The sequence below is a fragment of the Phyllobates terribilis genome, unplaced genomic scaffold (assembly GCF_046119375.1).
Source record: "Phyllobates terribilis strain yellow unplaced genomic scaffold, ASM4611937v1 Scaffold_6199__1_contigs__length_46218, whole genome shotgun sequence".
Taxonomy (NCBI): domain Eukaryota; kingdom Metazoa; phylum Chordata; class Amphibia; order Anura; family Dendrobatidae; genus Phyllobates; species Phyllobates terribilis.
This window is the reverse complement of record NW_027368943.1, coordinates 9774-29252: the sequence shown is the minus strand read 5'-3', so window position 1 is coordinate 29252 and position 19479 is coordinate 9774. Positions and strand designations below refer to the sequence as shown.

Here is a 19479-nt window from a genome sequence, read left to right as displayed (position 1 = left end):
ACATCATAAAAGGGAAGACGAAGAAGAGCCGTGGAATGCTGAATTTCTGTTTTGGTCGTGGTGAACAAAGGAGTTGAAATTCCGACCGTGTCACGACCGTGACATAGTGTCACGATCGTGACACGAACAACTATGGTGCACGATCGCTGTTTGTGCCTTCTCCGCTGACCTCCTCGTGATGGTTCCGCAATTAACCTAAGAAAGAAAATAAGAATAAAACAGAATAATGGGGTTAACGTTAATAAAACTCCCTCGGGTTGCCTCCCGATCAACGCCTTAGTTAACGTCATGGCACGACGTAATGCTCTCTCGTCAATCAACCATGTTCACTTGATCCCTTCCGGATCGCATCATCTAGCAGCAGCTTCTTGAACCACGGATGGAAAGGTTTGAACCTTAGACCATTCTCTTCCTTGACTACCCATTTTTGCTTGGGTTACTTTTTCTCCTTACCTTCCCCACACTTAGACTTAACCTTGGGCTTTGTTTTTTCTTTCTTCGTAACCTGCACAACAGCTTTAGCAGGGTTTTTTCCCTGTGTGGTTAGAGAGGTGGGGCTACTGCCCAAAACAAAATTCGAGCATAGGTAGGGAGCTTTATTAACGTCATTAATACAGAAAACTGAGCCATCATGCAGGGATTGTATCGTAGTTTCATATATGTTAAAATTGACGACATCCCCGTCCAACTCAAGCATAAGCGCCCCGGTATCTAGATCTAATTTTGTTTTAGCTGTCCGCATGAAGGGTCTTCCAAGAAGGACAAGTGTGGCTTGCGTATCATGATTAACATCTAGCACATAACAATCTGCAGGGAATATAAGGTCCTCCACCAGAACCAACACATCTTCGACCAACCCTTTCGGGTAGACTGTAGACCTATCAGCTAGCTGAAGCACAACCCCTGTTTCACTCATAGGTCCTAATTCTAATGATTTGTATAATGAGTAAGGAAAAACATTAATCGAAGCCCCTAGCATGACCCTATCAATTTTAGTTTTACCTATAGTGCAGGGGATACTCACCATCCCTGGATCTGAGCGCTTGGTAGCAATCTTTTGTTGGATGGCCGCATAAATTTTTTCGCTGACCTGAACCTTCTTCCTTCCTTGCAGCTTCTGGTTTCTCTTCTTAGTGCAGAGCTCCTTTAAAAGTTTAGCATAATGAGGCACACTCTTGACGAGATCAAGTAGAGGGATGTTCACCTTGCATTTACTAAGCATATCAAAGATCTCCTTGTAGTCACGGACATCAGCACTTTGTCGCGGTCGAGATGGTTGGTCGCGATCGTGATGGGGTAAACTGGGGCTTAGTCGCGATCGTGATAGTACGTCACGGTCGTGATTCGTTTCGTCAACCAGATCACCGTCATCTCGGTCGTGATGAAGTTGTCGCGATCGTGATGGCTCAACTGAGACAAAGTCGCGATCGTGATGACTCTGTCGCGGTCGTGATACCTCTCCAGTTTCCTCCTGCAGCCTCTCTTCTTGCAGCTTTACATCTAGTTTTCGTATCGTGATGGAACTTACGTTTTCTCTCGGGTTTCTCTCGGTTTGGGAGGGTAATTTGCCTGAGATCCACTGCGTTAAATTGTTGACTGCCTCCGCCATTTGTGATGCCTGCTTCTCCAAATTCCTTATGCTCGCCTCCGTGGTTTGAACAAGTGTTGTGAAGTGCTTTGTTAGCGTTTCCAGCATCTCTCTCGTCGAAGCATCTTCAGATTTCGGTGGGTATGGAGCACGGTATTTATTATTGTATTGGTATTGTTTATTCTGTCCCCCAGCCGGGTCGCTCCACCTAAAACCAGGATGATCATTACCCCTCGGATTGTAGTTGTTGTTTTCTCGCTGATTGTAGTTGTTGTTGTCGTTCTCAAACCGAGGTCTAGGAGGTCCAAAACCTCCTACAGCGTGTACTTCAGCAATGGTTTGGTCCTGGAGTTGCGGGTACATATCGGTAGGGTGTCTCTCGTCCGCGCAAATACCACATAGTCTCGCCGGTTTCTGATTTCCAAAGGTAAGGGTTTTTATCATACTTTTCAACTCAACTATTTCATCCTTCCATCCGGGCTCTCCGGAATTCACAACGTTTGCTCCTTTCCTCGTATACGTTTTCCCAAAACTTCTCATTCCCTCAACAATCTCGTTTAGTCGGGCTCTGGCTTCGGCATGAGTCAAATTCAGCACACTCCCGTTACACGCAGCGTCCACTAACCTTCTCTCATTATCGAGTAACCCATTGTAAATGTGGGTTACCAAATCTTTCTCCTCAAACCCATGGAAATGGGCAGCTAGCGCATAGTCTCGCAAATCTTTCCACGTAGTCGTACAACGACTCATCATCGTGTTGCTCCACCATAGCAATCACTCTTTTCAATGCAACCGCCTTCTTGGAAGGGAAATACTTACTAAGGAAGGCTTTGTGTAGCTTATCCCAAGTGTCGATACTTCCAGTGGGCATCAAGTAGTACCATTGTCGCGCGCTGTCTTTTAGCGTAAGACCGAAAGATCTCATCTTAATCTGCTCATGACGTTACCCGGCTTGCTGCAGCTGCAGATGTCGTGAAACTCACTTAGATGCATAATCGGGTCTTCCCCAACCAGGCCATGAATCTTTGGTAGCAAATTGATGAAACCGGTCTTTAACTCAAATGTAACGCCGGCATTCAGGGGAGGCAACGCTACTCCCAGGTGTTGTTACGTAAGATCTGGGTCTGTAAGTTCTCTCAACGTTCTAGCAGCCATTGATTCGATTACTAGATTCTGTAGAGATTGTCGCAAGTTGCGTAGATGCGTTCGCTCTATCTCTGAATTTAAATCAAGCAAATCTGAATTAGTAGTACGAGCGTGGACCGTAAGATAGCTCCACACCAGAATAGTAACACAAAAAGAAATAAACTAAAACAGTTGGCTCCCCGACAACGACACCAAAATTTGATGAGGCCGAAACGGTCTTTGTGCCTATCAAAGATACCCAACTTAACAATTCCACTAGTAAAGCGGTAAGAAAGGGTCGAATCCCAAGAGAGCCAGAACGTTAATTTATTTCTTATGGTGTTACCGAATAGTAACAATGGGGGTTTGGTATGTGATTATAGTAACTAAGCAAAAGTAAAAGTAAAAGCAATGAATGTTGGGTTGTAACTAATATGATTATGGAGCTCACTCTATCTAGCATCAGCGCATTGTTTAATTGGAATGTTGATCATCGAATTCTATTAATTTATATTCTGAATTAGTTAATTTGGTTGTCCTACTCTTTGTTCGTAAACAGCAACTAGTCCAAATAGTCCTAGAAACCCTTGTTGTAAGCAATAACCAAGGAAGTCCCAAGGTTCAAAAGCGCAACAGCATAAAGATCAAGGATAAGTAGGCCTATGCAATACCATTGGCAAATCACCGATACTCGACACAGGTTTATAATCTCTACAAAATAAGCACTCGCAAATAGTCTATGCAAATTCTGATTGCTACCTAAAAGACAAGGCTTTTCAAATCGAATTATCAAGCCTAGCAATATGATGGATAATTAATCAACCTAGTTTGCAACCTAGATAAAATCAAGATCAATCAGTAGTCAATAAAGCACAAGAAATCATAAAACAATCCTGAAATTAACTTTAGAATAAAAACATAAGAATTCTCACAACAAAACCTAAAACAATGGCATCAACCTTAAGAGTGAACTATAGAGAGTTTAGCCAGACATAGCCATCGAAAGCATTGAAGAATATGGATGAATGATGGAAAACAAACCAGGGAAGATGATAAAGGTGGACGCTGTCTTGGAGGCTGCTGCTGAGTTCTCTCTAAATGAATGTGGCGAAAGAATAATGAATGAATGATGAATGATCCCTTCTAACCTAATTTCTAAAGGATTATATAGTATCTAATAAATGGGAAATAAAATAAATCAAAATAACTAAAATATGTGGAAAAATAATGTAAAATCTCGGATAAAATATTCAATATGGGTCGTCCGTCTCCGTTGTCGCGATCGGGACAGGGGTTTCGCGATCGTGACAATGCTCCAGTTCTCAGATCCGTGGCCGGTAGCGGTCATGATAGGGAGTCATGATCGTGATAGGTCAACTGAGGCTAAGTCGCGATCGCTACATGTTGTCTCGGTTGTGACAGCTTCAACCGAGACTGACTCTCGGTCGTGATACTCCATCTCGGTCGTGACATCAACTCCTGAGATGGTCTTCAGTCGTCTACAAGCGTCGAGGCAGCTCGGCTTCGCCTCTCGGCTTCTCCTTCAGTGTAGGCGTGGTATACTTCCTCTAGCTCCATCCCGAATGCACTAAAAGTGAGCACAACCGGGATCTCCATGATAAAACCACAAAATACCGCTTACGAGCATCCCGCTAATCCATAAGTAAACTCCAACCTAGATTCCAGAAATACCACTCGTTAAGCACCTAAACACCACTATTCCTAAGCTAATAGTCGCTAGTTAACACCATATAATAATCTCCTATCATTTCACTTAACAAATTCATTCATACTTCTTTAATTACGGTTTTGATTCTTGTATTTATTACCACATATAAGCTTTAGTTCCTATGTTATCGTTATCTAGATCTAAGATCCCGATCTATGATTAGAAGACACAATGGAATAAGACGCAACCAACAATAACAAATCCAAATGTGTATGCAAATCCCTACTTTAACATACATGCAACCGGACTTACTAAATTAAAGCTTGTATTACTAGGATAATAGTACTCCATATAGGGCTAGGATAGGTGTTGATATACATGTCTATGGGTATTTATGAATAGTTTTAGCATGTCTTTAGTGTGATTATGAGCTGTATTAGCATGTATTTGGTCCCTTTCACTTTATGGCCATCTACAATACATTATGAAAATATAGAAGACTTGAGAACGAAAGAAGAAGAAGAGTCAAAGAATGATACGACATTGAAGATTCACTAGAGAAGCTGAAGGAGTCGAAGACTGATCGGTCGAAGATCACCTATATCTTTCTTGTAGTCGCCGGTCAAATTTTGAAGGAATTCCCGAATTCAACTATCGGCGACCATGGATGACCTATCGACGATAGCTGGTCGCTGACCAAGAGCACCTAGGAGATTTATTTATTTCTTATTTTCTGAATTTCTTTATTGCTTGTCGAGTTTCCTTTTGGAAAACTTTGTTTTATTTTTGAAATTTGTTAATTTATTATAAAAGAATTAGTTGGAAAAAGCTTTAGATATATATTAGGTTATTAACCTAGCGATCAAGAGTTAAGCATTATTCTACAACCTCCTTTCCAAAAGTTGGTCATTGTATTCGGTATGTTGAGCTAATCTCCCAATGTATTCATAAAGTAGAGTTGAAGTTTCAGTAATTTATTGATCTGAGTTTATCCAATTTCTACATATGTAGAAGTTGTTATCTTGTCTCTTGAATTGAATGATTTATTGATTGATTGGTTTTATTCTGGGCTCATCATCTAGGATTTGGTTTGATTTATCATATTGCTAGGATAGATTATATCAGGTTGAATATTCTAATCATATAAAGCAACTAGGCTTTGCTAGTACTCTATCGTAGAGTGATTGTGGACTAGCTTAGTGATGGTTGATCTTTGCTACCACCATATCCTGCATATTCCTTGTTTATTGCCTTTATTAGTTTGAATCACTGATGACTTCATAATTATCTAAAGATTATAATATTCGGGTTGAGGTTCTATTAATTCGAACAACAATAGTAACAACTTGCATGAAAGAAAGAATATTTGAGTTTATTATAATTCCATTTTTCGTAGTAAAGTAAAGTTGAAGTTCCAGTAGTTTATATTGATGTGACTTTATTCGGTTTCTACCTATGTAATAGTTGTTTTCTTTTCTCTTGAACTAAACGATTATAGATTGATTGATTAAATTGTAGGATGATCATCTAGAATTTGGTTTGATTTATCATATTAGTAGGGTATATTGTATCACATCGAGCATTATATTCTTTTAAAGCAACTACACTGTGCTAGCAACAAGTGGAGCTAGTCTGTCATAGAGAGACTTGAAGTGTGGACTAGCTTAGTGGTGATTGATCTTTGCTACCACTATATCCTGCATATTCCTTGCTTATTGCCTCTATTAGTTTGAATAATTGATATTTTCATGGTTAAATACGGTAGATATGATTAGAGTGCTCTAGTTGAGATTCTAGTTAATTTCGAATAGGAATAGGAATAGGATTTATGGGCTTGACGAGGGGTAGGATTGAGATAAAAAGCTAGTGTAACAAGATATTTATGTCAATGTTACACTTACTCTGTAATCAATGAATAAAAGCTACAAAGCTAGTATTCAAAGACTAGTTCTCAACAAAGGGAGTATAGATACGAGTGAATTGCTTGTTAAAAATCTTTATATAGTAGCTTAGAATCAACAAGCTCTTAGAGAAGAGTAGCTCGATTGACTAGCTTTAGTGTTTAATAAATGCGGAAGTATAAAACACTTTAAGCGAATCTTTTCTCTTTAAGTAAGCATTGCACGCTAGAAAGCGAGTATGCTATAGTTGCGGAATAACAAGGGAAAACCACAATATGAATCTTAGAATGTTAGATGAAAGATTCAGCTCAATATGCACAGAGAGACTTTGTTAAGGTGAGAAAACCTTGGAAATAATGCATGCTCGGGATGAAACTCACCAATATATTGAATATAATGAACAAAAAATTACAAGGCCTTATAACTCTCACCTTACTACACTCGCGTTCAGCTCATTTACAACCTTTGCTCTCTCAAGTTGTAAAGACAACACTCGCTCCCTCAGATATCACCAACTATGCCCCAAACACTCAACCTTACTAACCTCCCAACTTTCAGTCTTGTTGCATCCCTCCTGGACACTCAACGTACTAACTCCCAGTCTTTCCTGATCATGTTTGTTTGTGCTAGCTAGACTTTCTCTCCCTCTCAAGGTTTCCCAAGCTGAATACATACAACTATTACACCTATTTATAGAAATCCTAAAATTCTTCTCCAAGTTAGAAAACGTTATACAATATTGTAATAAAGGAGATTGCCACCTTGGCAATCCGTGTGACTATTCTCCGGATAGCTCATCCACAGACTTCTCCTTTTTCTTGAATAACAAACTTAAAACAATCTTCTGACACGCTGGCCATCCGCTTTCACATATCTCCACTTCAACCTGTCCATGACGGCGATCCACGCTCCTCACTCTCCATAGGTAGAAACAAATTTGCATATCCTAAGCTTCACGTCTTTCCCATCATCTGTCATGAATACTCTACGCTCTGGTGCAACCTAAGCCCCCTGCGCATATTCCATTCACTTCATTTCTTCTGTCGTTGAAGGACTGGATACACTACCCGGCGACGACTCCCTTCCTCTCTCCGCTAGTCCAAGGTCTTCAACTCTTTTCACGTCTTCACTTCATACTTTGTGATTCTTGACTTTAGAGTTGATTGAGATTGCCTTTGCAATACCTTCTATCTTCGCAAGGCTCAAAGCTAGTCTGTAGCTTGTTCGCGTGGTCAAAGAGGCTCTCTTGGCTTCTTAAGCTATTCCTGTAGAACTTAGAAAACACAAGATAAGTCAAATGTAGTGTTTATCATCATCAAAATAAAAGGAGTGATTAGTCTGAGCAAGCTCAAACTAACAATTTTCCCCTTTTTGATGATGACAAACACTTAAACAGTGTAAGCACATCTATTTTAAAACGTACTCAGTTAAGCTATAAAAATATACAATGAAGCTTAAACTGATACTCAAGAAATTGACCAAATCCGCTCAAAATCTCTCTAGAGCCACTTAGTGAGTGTACCTTTACCCCCCTTAGACCAAGCTGGTCAAAATTCTGCCCAATTTTGACTACGAAAAAGGTAACTACCTCAATCCATCACCTGCCCAAACTGTTTTTCTTCCCCTTTTTGGCATTATCAAAAAGGCATATATATTTCATCAAAGGGAGCTATAAGTAAGGAACTTAGTCACGCTTAACTCAGATAACAAGCATAATCATGTAAAGAGAATGCAAGCTAGACAGTAACCATGAAGCACTCAAGTTACTAAAATCAATCTAAGGCACATCGTATATATGTATAATATTCCTCACACGTTTTTGTAGCTGGAACCCTAGCGAGTCTATCACATAGTCACGCAAAGAGAATTCAGAAAGCAAGTATGAGTATCAACTCAAATCACCTTCATCTCAGTATGTTCACCAGCTTTTACCAATAGAATTGATTTCTTCTTGGAGTGGCTTCTCTTGTCTCAGTACCAAAATGATAAAGTGTGGCGTAGCACTGGTCTCGAGCTAATATACTTGGAGCGAGACTGGACAAGGTATGGCTGTAATGTGTAGACTTCATAATTCACCTCGTCTGATTAGCACCTGATTCAGATAGTTATGCTGGGCTTTGAGGCAGTCATTCTTCGCTCGCTTTAATGATTGGTTCTTAGTTACTTATACTGAGAGAAGTTCGATCACGCTTGAGATGTGATATGGTTGCTTAACATGAACTTCAAAACGCAACAATGAGGGGATATAATGCACATATAAGGGGGTCACTCACACTCAATGTATTAAGCATGTGCATATAGAGGATACTTTCTTTTTGTCACAATAATGTATACTTCCTGTGTGGAGATATATCAAGGGAATCAGGAAGCAAGCATTAAAGTCAGGCTTAGGGATACTTAGAAGTGGATCATTTCTTAGGCATGTCATAGGCAAGAAGACAATCACCACTTTCATGAGAGGTAAAGAAGAGCATGCAATGATACAGAAAATAGGAACATCTTTGCATCAATATATTCATCAAGCTAGTCATTTCTTGTCTAGATATAACAAGTTAACAAGAAAATATCATGAAAGTGGCACCTCATCCAAAGTTCCCAAAGATAAAATAAAATACTTATACATAGTCAGTATGAAGAACTTACATCGAGTGGACAAATGGCGTAATTGATAGGAATTAAGCCCAGCTGAAGTTTTAGGTTTAAGAAAGATACACAATTCGGTGCTTTAGAAGAGATGACAAAGATTTGTCTTTCCACCGGTACATGGACAAGCTTCACCTCTATCAAAAAGATCTAAAACATAGATACACAATTTGTTGGATGTAGTTTAGTGAGAACGAGTGATGAGTCGCTTAGGACTCTTAGAGACTCGCTTTGAACTAACTAAGTCTCGCTCTGGTATATGTAGCTTCACCACTGAGTGAGACATGCTTTTGAGTAGAGCGACATAAATTCTCCAAAGAGAAAGGTATATCTCCTGTAAAATAAGAATGAAGGAGAAGTATATTAGATTTTTTCTTCTCATACTTGATCTATTCAGTTCAGCTCTGAAGGAGATAGATATCTCCTCCTTGTAGTTTGAAATTAGAGTGGTTGAAGTAGCCCTTGTATGTAGTGATATTTTCCTCGAACTACATGGCTATTACATAGTGATCTTTTGCTCGAACTATGTATATAAAACTGCGATGATCTTTTTCTCGAACCGCATCTGATCATTAAACACCAACTCTTCATTCCAAACCTGCAAATAAGATCAAGCTTTTGAGACCCAATGAAGCGTTGGATTTGATGGGTTGCTAGCACCAATAACTCCAGAACTGGAAGGTAGAACACTCATCTTCTCAGTTTTGGAGTCTTCCTCATAATAGATGTCATGATTGAGATCAAGCACCTTGTTACCTTTGGACGAAGGCTTCCACTGTGCTTTGGCTTGTCCGTGCTTGGCTTTTGAGGGCCTAGTACATACACGCCGAGTCTTAGAAGACTCTCTTTGGTCAGGCTTATGTTGAGAAACACTCGCTTGACCAAGCTGACCATTAGATTTAGTCTTAGTAGACTTATAGGGCCTTTGTTTAAGCGTTTGTAAACGCTCACACTCATGCTTTGAATGACCATTATTCCCACAGAAAGTGCAATAGTGGTTATATCAAATATAACCATATTTGCCTTTCAAGGGGCGAAATGATTCTCGTCGTGTAAGAGGTTGAGTGTTGGGAGAAGAACACGCTTGCTTGATATACATTGAATGCGCTTTTTCTCCGTGGTACCATTGTTTGTCCTGAGCTGGTTTCTTCTCTAGAACATTCACTTTGCCTTTTAAATATGTATTTTCAGCACGACAAGAGTGGAGTTCCTTGTCTAGCTTAATGATTTTATTAGTAGCTCGCTAGATGAAGGAAGATCTTGAGTTGGACGAGTCATGATTGTTGTAACCTAAACCTGGTCTAGCTTTCACAAAACTGGCTGGTTAACAACTTTGGCTTCTATAGGTGCAGCTAGATTATCTAGCTTGGTTAAGACTTCATTGATCATGCTCTTAATAACCGAGTTATTGCTTTGGACAAAAGCTAAGCCATTTTCATTACAAAGCTCACAAGATTTAGTAAGAAGTGCAAGCTTTGTAGATAATCGCTTATTTAACTCCTCTATTTGATCTCTTAGATCACAAAGTTCTTCCTGATGGGATTCCTCCTTAGCACGAACAACTTCATGATCCAAGGCCAACTCACGTAATATCTCAGCCAGGGTTTCTTTAGGAAGGAGTTCAAAGCCAAGAGAAACTACCTCAGAGTCTTCAACTTCGGAGTCATCGGCAACGACAAGACAAGTATCTTCATGTTTAGTCTCATCATCTGAGTCTCCCTACAAGACCTTATTAGGTTCTGCTTCTTGCAATCCTCGGTTGAATGTCCATGACAAAGACAATCAAAGCACACCGAGTCCGAGCTTGAGCGAGAGTTCAAATCAGGAGATAGAACACCATTGGCTTGATTGAATGTGTAACCGGTTGTCATTCATTTTTGAAACTGTCTTGTTCTCTAAATATCTTCCTGAGTAATCTTATAACAAGAGCAATTTTCCTATTCTCCATGATTCACAAAAAAACAGAGGGATATATGTAGCTAGTGTCAGTCAGTGCATGAGCAACCTGTGCTGTGATACCAATTGTGGGTTTGACGAGGGGTAGGATCGAGATAAAAAGCTAGTGTAACAAGATATGTATGTGAATGTTACCCTTACTCTATAATAAATGAATAAAAGCTACAAAGCTAGTACTCAAAGACTAGATCTTAACAAAGCGAGTATAGATATGAGTGAATCGCTTGTTGAAAACCGTTATAGGGTAGCTTAGAATCGACTAGATCTTAGGAAGAGTAGCTCGATTGACTAGATTCAGTGTTTAAGAAATGCGGAAGTTTAAAACACTTTAAGCGAGTCTTTTCCCTTAAAGTAAGCACTGATCGCTAGAAAGCGAGTAAGCTATAGTTCCGGAATAACAAGGGAAAACCACAATATGAATCTTACATTGTTAGATGAAAGATTCAACTCAATATGCACAGAGAGACTTTGTTAAGGTGAGAACCCTTGGCAATAATACATGTCTGAGATAAAACTCACCAAAATATTGAATATAGTGAACAAAGAATTACAAGGCCTTATAACTCTCAGCTTACAACACTCCCGTTCAGCTCACTTACTACGTTTATGCTCTCAAGTTATAAAGACGACACTCGCTCCCTTAGAGATCACCAACTATGCCCCAAACACTCAACCTTACTAACCTCCCAATTTTCTGTCTTGTTGCATCCCTCCTGGACACTCAACTTACTAACTCCCACGCTTTCCTGATCATGTTATGTTTGTGCTAGCTAGACATTCTCTCCCTCTGGAGGTTTCCCAAGCTCGTACGAATACATACAACTATTACACCTATTTATAGAAATCCTAAATTTCTTCCCCAAGTTAGAAAACTCTATACAATATTGTAATAAAGGAGATTGCCACCTTGGCAATCCGTGTGACTATTCTCCGGATAGCTCCTCCACAAACTTTTCTTTTTTTCTTGAGCAACAAACATGTAATAAACTTCTGCCACACTAGCGATCCGCTTCCACACCACTCCACTTCAATCCGTCCACGCTAGCGATCCACGCTCCTCACTCTCCATAGGTAGAAACACATTCACCTATCCGAAGCTTCACGTCTTTCCCATCATCTGGCACGAATATTCTACGCACTGGTGCAGCCTAAGCCACCTGGGCAGATTCCCTTCCCTTCATTTCTTCTATCATTGAAGTACTGGATACACTATCCTGCAACGACTCTCTTCGTCTCTCCGCTAGTCCAAGTTCTTCAACTCTTTTCACGTCTTCACTTCATACTTTGTGATTCTTGACTTTAGAGTTGATTGAGCCTGCCATTGCAATATCTGCTATCTTTGCAAGGCTCAAAGCTTGTCTATTGCTTGTTCGCTTTGTCAAAGCGACTCTCTTGGCTTCTTAAGCTACTCCTGTAGAACTTATAAAACACAAGATAGATCAAATATAGTGTTTATCATCATCAAAACAAAATGAGCGATTAGTCTGAGCAAGCTCAAACTAACAGGAACAACTTGCATGAATGGTACGATCATCATACTACTAAACACTGATACGATACTTTGCTAAGAAGCCTTCATCCATCTAATTACTCAATTATTTTGTTTTGTTTGCATTAGAATATATTTCATTCAGATTTCCCTTCATTCTGGTTACTTTAATTGGCATATTACTATAATTCCAAAGGCATTTATATTTCCTTGAGGATTCAAACCGTACTTTCATTAACTATCTGTTTATTAGTTTAAGGGATAGTTAGAATTAGAAATCTTTATATCACTTTTGCAGATTGTGTGATTTGTTTGATTAATGACCAATCAAGTCTCATTTACCAAGCGGATCAAGATGAGAGCTTTTGGTTTCACTTTGTAGGATACAACTAGAGCTTGATATTACCACTAATCCACTAGTACCATTGCTACATGGACAAAGTTGGATAGAGCATTCCTTGACAAATATTTTTCCACGAAGATATGGAAGGCTTTGGAGAAAGCAATTGCCAATATTGAGAAGGGAGATGATGAGACACTATATGACTAGAGTGAGGACTAAAAGAGATTGTGCTCTACTTCTTAATGCTGATACAAATACTTTACCAAGACACTTTTTTCCATCTGATTACTCAATTGCTTGTTTCATTCTTCTAGAGATAGTTTTCAATACAAAATCCCATTTTTGTATTACTTGGACTTGCATGATTGATTTTATGAGAATAATAAAATATAAGAAAAGCCTCCTTATGGAATTGACCCTTAATTCCCTGAAATACATTTATTAGTTAGTTTTAGGATTGATAGGAATCATAAGTTATTTAATATCTCCTTTTTCATAGCTGGTGTTTGGTTGATTTAACGATTGGTCAAACACCCGTATCAAATTGGCGCCATTTCCGAGGAAGAAATATTTTATCTATTATTTTTATGATTATTTCTGTTGTGGATATCCTGATTTGAACCATTCCATGGTTGATACTCGTTCTGCTAATTCGTCTCATGTTGCTTCAACACTAGAAATTGAGCAAGAGTTCATCCGAGCATGAAGGGCGGCCCAAGCTATATTTCTAGAAGGGGAAGTAGAAGAGTTATTTGCTAATTGTTTTAGGAATAATAGCCAACTAGCTTATTACCCATGCGATGCAAGGGGTAATTTATCACATTTATGTTATTTTTTATTCATATCTTATATCATTTATAATTTTAAACTATATTATTATTTAACATAATGGTCAGATAGTAATAAAAACCTCTTTTCTATCTTATAGATTAAATATTTTTCTATACAAAATTATTTTCATATAGTTATCATAAACCCACAAAAATCCACGTAACCAATGAAATTTTTATGAAATTATAATCTATGGAGATCAATTGTCCAAATTCGACATAGATCATAATTATATGTGCAATCCAAATTCTTCATAGATCGAATTTTGACCATTTAGATTCAAAATACATTCTTAATCGCAATAAAGTTCATCATTTAAAATTTCATTTATGTAGTTAACCTTCTTGTTATTTTCATAAAGATTTATGTCAAATAAATATTAATATAATTATTTTATTGGGTAAAATTTTATTATTGTAGAAATCACATCATAATAATAGATTCAATTTAATATAACATACAAATATATCATGAAATAAATATTTCATTGTTTTATCTCAAAGGAAAACTAATTTAATATAATTACCTTATTTGGTAAAAGTTTTTTTTTAAAAAAATACATGATAGTAATTGATTCAATTTAATATAATATTAAAAATAAATCATAAAATACATATTTCATTGTTTATTTCAAGTGGAAAATCTATATTTAATAGAGAAATTAATTTGAAAAGTAAAAAAATCTATATTTATAAAAAGATATTTATTATAATATTCTAAATATTAAGTAAGTTTTAAAAAAGTCATTTAAATTTAATAATTAATTAGATTAAATTAAATTTTAAATACCTTATCAATTTACCCCTAAGAAAGTACGAGTTAATTAAAATATCAATAATTTGAAAAAAATTGAATAATACAATCAATAGGAAGAGGAGAGCTAATATTAAATCCAATAAAAAATACACGTAAGAAAGTATTGGCTAGAATTAAGGAGAGAGATTAAAAGGGGCTAGCTTAAATATATAGGTGAATTTCAAAAAATTATTATAAATCCACCAAAGTCCAAGCCACCAATAAAATATTCCATGAAATTTAATCTATGGATATCAGTTGCCCAAATTTGACATAAATCATAATGATACACTAGTGGAAAAAACCCTTTTAGAGGCGGGCATTTTGACACTTGTTGAGGCGTATACCGTTCGCATGAAATGAGGGGGCTGCAATAAGTGGGAACACTTTTAGAGGCGGGCTAAATACGCCTCAAAAAAGACCCTTTTAGAGGCGGGCCAACAAAGGCCCGCCTCTAAAAGGGCCTCAACAAGTGCCTCATTGGACACTTGTTGAGGCGGGCCGGCCCAGTGTGCGCCTCAACAGGTGCTTGATGAGGCGGGCCGGCCTAGTGTGCGCCGCAAAAGGCCGCACCTGTTGATGCGGGCGTGCTTAAGCCAGCCTCAACAAGTACCATTAGAGGCGGGCCTTTCAGGCCCGCCTCTAATGGGGCCTCAACAGTTGAGGCGGCCGGGCCATGTGCGCCGCTAAAAGTCCGCACCTGTTGAGGCGGGCGTGCTTAAGCCCGCCTCAACAGGTGCCTTTAGAGGCGGGCCTCGTTAGGCCCGCCTCTAAAGGTGCCTCAACAAGTGCTTTCGAAGGCACTTGTTGAGGCGGTTTGCTTTAAGCCCGCCGCAACAAGTGCCTTCGGAGGCACTTGTCGCGTATGTTTTAGAGTCGGGCGTAAGGATGCCCGCCTCTATAATTAGGAAAAGAGAGCCGCAACAAAACAGTAAGCTGACCCCTACCTGCTCTTAGAATCGTCTGAAATAACCACACACAAATTTATAGAAGAATGTACTTTTATACAACAGGTTTGACCAGAGTACAATTAAATTCTCCACAACAGTTTACAAGTACGATTAAGTTCAATCCGATGATAGATATGTCGATGTAAAATATTGTGCCCATTGCTCACGAACTACATCCATTTCTTCAACAGTATATGATGTCGTCCTCTTAGTATATAGCTTCATAAGAAACACAGAAATTATTGATAAAAAACTCAAAAATATTAATGTATAGTTAAACACTTGAAATGCCCTAGAACATCCACGCAATACAGTCATGATGTTGTTAGTATTCCAAAAAGAACTAATTCATAAGCAAGGAAGGAACCGAGCAAAGAAGGGCGAAAGCAAGAGGGTCAGAGGGATACTCGTCCCATTACTCGGCCGAGTAATGGGCCGAGTATCCCTCCGACCCTCTTCCGAAAGTTCGCTTTAACTTGGGGGGTTACGAAAGGAGGAACTTGGAGAATAATAAAAGGGGGTTTTCGAAGTCAAATATCTTACAAATTCAGTACTCGAGATGCATCAGCATTTTCTCTTTCATCAGCCATCCCACGCAAGAATTCCTGCAACAAAGTAAAAAATATATAATTAGATCATGATTTCATGAGTAGATACAAAGTAAAAAAAATATAAAAGGGGGTTAGTATATGATTCCACCTCATCTTATTCATTCATGATTTGTAACCCATATTCCCTCCCTATGATCTGTACGGATATGATTAGTTTTATTTATATCTTCCTCCTCGGGTAATGGTTGAACAACAGTTGATAACAAGGGTGTATCGTCATACTCGTCATACTCATCTTCATCCACAACATCATCAATACCAAGAATATGTCTTTTACCTTGGGCAACTGCACGCCATCTAGGATCAACATTGTCTACCACATAAAAAATCAGCTTAGCTTGTGATGCTAGAATGAATGGCTCGTCACTATCACTTAATCGGTCAAAGTTTACCAATGTCAGACCCGGATATATTTCATCTTGCTTCACCCCGTTAGGGTTGTTGACCCACTTGCACCGGAAAACAGGGATTGTAAAATTGTTATAATCAAGCTCCCAAATTTCTTCGATTACACCATAATATGATTGTGTCGCATCAACCGGTCTTTTGTCCTTAGCGCTCGCATAGACCCTAGATGATGCAATAACCTTCACCCCACTATTCTGCACCACACTCTTTTCATCTTGCCTTCTAGTGTAGAATGTGAACCCATTGATATCATATCCTTCATAAGACCGAACACATAGTCGAGGACCCCGAGATAACCACTTGACCGTATCAGAAACGTCATGTTCTTTCCTAAGTTCCTCAGCTACTTCCTTCTTAAACCAATCAACAAATGTCCGATTATGTTCCCGCATCAAAGCTCTTTCATTCAATTTTGGATTCTTGTGCTGCAATTCAGTGTAATGCTTTTCTATGTAAGGATTCACCTCTATAAGATGCTGCAACACACAAAGATGTGCCTTACTCTTCCTTTCAGATGGAGGAGATATTACTTTTTTACCAATTACTCCCTCTCCTTCAAGCCTCCCTGTATGACGAGATTTTGGAAGACCTATTGGATGAAGCCTTGACAAAAACTCAGCTGCGTATTGAGATATCTCTTCATGAAGGACGCCACGAATGATACTACCCTCTGGATTCGCCCGATTCTTTACTTTGTCCTTTAAACTGCCAAAAAATCTCTCAAAAGGATACATCCATCTTAAATATACCGGACCACATAACTTCATTTCTCGAACCAAATGAACAATCAAGTGCACCATTATATCAAAGAAAGACGGCGGAAAGTACATTTCAAATCGACACAAAGTTTCAACAATATCAACGTGGAGAGCATCCAATTTTTCCGGATCAATAACCTTAGCACATATCGAACTGAAAAAGACGCACAGCTTTGTTATAACATGTCTCACGTGTTTCGGCAATATCCCACGAAGTGCTATCGGTAAGAAAACATTAAGCAATACATGACAATCATGAGACTTCATACCAATCAACCGAAGGTCCGGAAGAGAAACTAGACGTTTTACGTTTGACGAATACCCCGATGGAACCTTAATGCCATGTAAGCACTCACAAAACACCTTTTTCTCCTTTCTTGACATTGTGTAACAAGCCGGAGGCAGAAAAGTCCTTTTACCATCCGGTTTTACTACCGGCCACAAATCTGGTCGAATATTCCTCTCCTTCATATCAAAACAAACATTCTGATTGTCTTTCGTCTTTCCGGGTATATTTAGCAAAGTCCCAATTATGGCATCACAAACATTCTTTTCAATGTGCATCACATCGAGACAATGCCTAACCGACAAATCTTTCCAATAAGGTAGATCCCATAGTATAGACACTTTCTTCCATAAAACACCCTTTTTAGATTTGGACTTGAAGCACTTGCCATATTTAGTGTCAACATTTTTAATCCGTTCATAAACCTGTGATCCTGTCAAAGGTGTACGAGCTACTCCTTCCTCGGTGTACCCATTGAACTCCTTCTTCTTTTTACGGTAAGGGTGATATCGACTAAGGAACTTCCGGTAATCTAGATACACATTTTTCCTGTAATTACTCAAGTAGGCGGGTTTCATATCCTCTTCACATACAGGGCATGCTTGTTCTCCTTTGGTTTTGTACCCAGACAAGTTTCCATATGCCGGAAAATCATTTATGGTACAAAAAACCATAGCTCGCAAGGTAAAGTTTGAGTTGGTGTATGCATCGAACATTGGGACACCTTCATTCTACAATAATTTCAAATCATCAACAAGTGGAGCAAGATACACATCTATGTCATTCCCAGTTGCTTAGGCCCGGAGGTGAGGAGTGATAACATGATATACTTGCGCTTCATACACAACCATGGAGGAAGATTATAAATTGCTAGAAGAACTGGCCAGGTGCTATGTTGGCTGCTTAGCGTACCATACGGACTCACACCATCTGTACATAAAGCAAGTCTCAGATTCCTAACCTCATCACCAAATTCAGAATATTTCTTATCAATATTTCACCATTGAGGAGAATCAACAAGATGTCTAAGCTGTCCATCTTTCTTTCTCCCTTCTACATGCCATCTAAGATTTTTGGCTTCCTTCTTTATCGAAAACAAACGCTGAAACCTAGGTATTATTGGAAGATACCACATAACTTTAGCTGCTGGGCCCCTCTTAGCCGAATTTATCCCTTTACGCTTGTAACGAGATGCACCGCACTTTGGACACTCATCAGAATTTTCATGTTCATTTCTGTAAAGCATACAATCATTTGGGCAAGCATCTATCTTGACTACATCTAAGCCTAAGGGACACATCAATTTTCTGGCATAATAAGTAGAGATAGGCATCTCATTGCCTTCTGGTAAAAATTCACCTAACCATTCCAATAAGGTGTTGAAACTTCCATCAGTCCAACCAGAAGCACATTTCAAGTTGTAAGGTATTGACACAGCCTCTAACTTGCTAAATTTTGTACACCCAGGATACAAGGGAGTTTCTGCAGCCTTTGATACCTGTTCTAACATCTGAGGTTGTTCGTTCAAGTGATCTCTCACCCCATCCATCATCCCATTTATTTCATCATCTTCTTGGTCATCATCCATCTCATTATTCTCAGCAATATCATCATCACTATCATCAGTGTCTACCCGAACATCAAACTCATTGACACTAGAACTTGGACGATCAGGTATTTTCTCACCATGCCAAAACCAAACATGATAATCTTCTTTGAAACCACGACGAAATAAATGATCCTCAATCTCATCAATATCATCTAACCGCCTTATATTCTTACAATCACGACAAGGACAATAGATTTTTTCTGCTTTCGTACTACGTTGGTGTGATAAAGCACATCTAATAAACTCCTCAACCCCACTCAAGTATTGTGTTGTAGTATGGTCACCGTACATCCAAGGACGACTCATTTCTAGTAATAATTGCAAGAAGAGGAAGATTTAATATTTTTTCTAATAACTATCCCGCCAAGGGCCTAAATTATGAATTCTATCCCGCCAAGGGCCTAATTTTATAGATAATAATACACAACTAAGCAAGAAAAAATACAAACTCAACTATCCCGCCAAGGGCCTAAATTATGAAATCTATCCCGCCAAGGGCCTAAGAACTTAGGGTAGA

At 38.7% G+C, this 19479-nt stretch overlaps 1 pseudogene; it reads right to left on the bottom strand.

Annotated features, from left to right (window-relative positions):
- Nucleotides 1-15407: 15407 nt before the first annotated feature.
- On the bottom strand, nt 15408-19268 carry LOC141250824 (uncharacterized; annotated as a pseudogene).
- Between the last annotated feature and the right edge of the window lie 211 nt (nt 19269-19479).